Source organism: Arachis ipaensis, chromosome B03 (assembly GCF_000816755.2).
Source record: "Arachis ipaensis cultivar K30076 chromosome B03, Araip1.1, whole genome shotgun sequence".
NCBI lineage: Eukaryota > Viridiplantae > Streptophyta > Magnoliopsida > Fabales > Fabaceae > Arachis > Arachis ipaensis.
The window spans coordinates 13,993,350-13,993,764 of record NC_029787.2 but is presented as its reverse complement, the minus strand read 5'-3'; the positions used below and the strand labels follow the sequence as shown (position 1 = coordinate 13,993,764).

The window sequence follows — 415 nt, the reverse complement described above, 5'->3', positions numbered from 1 at the left end:
TAACGCGAAACAATCACGAGTCAAAATGCCACCGACCCTCTTGAATGTCAAGCAACTACCCCCCAATCACCATTTTTAAAATATCTATATATATAAATAAAAAAACAGAGGAAACTTTCTCACAAAAAGGAGCCAACTTTCAGAATCTGGGTTTCGGAAAGAGCTTTGTTAAAAAAGTTAGACCCTTTTGTTTTCCTTCAGAAAGCTAAAAGCCTTTTCTCATGAATATAGAGTGAAGAAGAAGATGACGAAGAAGAAGAAGAAGCTTACCTAATAAACGAGCTCCAACCACGCGAACAACGTAACAAGGTTTCTCATTAATCTTCTTTCATAATAATGCAGATATCTAGCTGGAAGAAGGAAACAAAAAAAGGAAAAATAATTTTAAAAGGGAACAAAAAAAAATGAACCACCA

General features: G+C 34.7%; 1 protein-coding gene across 5 annotated transcripts in view; it reads right to left on the bottom strand.

Moving 5' to 3' along the window:
- The window catches only part of LOC107629726 (trehalose-phosphate phosphatase A), a 7,523-nt gene that overhangs the window by 5,976 nt on the left and 1,132 nt on the right, over nucleotides 1-415 (bottom strand). For 4 of the 5 annotated variants that reach the window (XM_021118243.1, XM_021118239.1, XM_016332598.2 and 1 more), the window contains exon 2: nucleotides 271-350. The exons of the other annotated variant lie outside the window; for it this stretch is intronic. The gene's annotated coding sequence lies outside the window, so the exon portion shown is untranslated. The remainder of the gene's footprint in view (nucleotides 1-270; nucleotides 351-415) is intronic. 5 annotated transcript variants of the gene reach the window in all.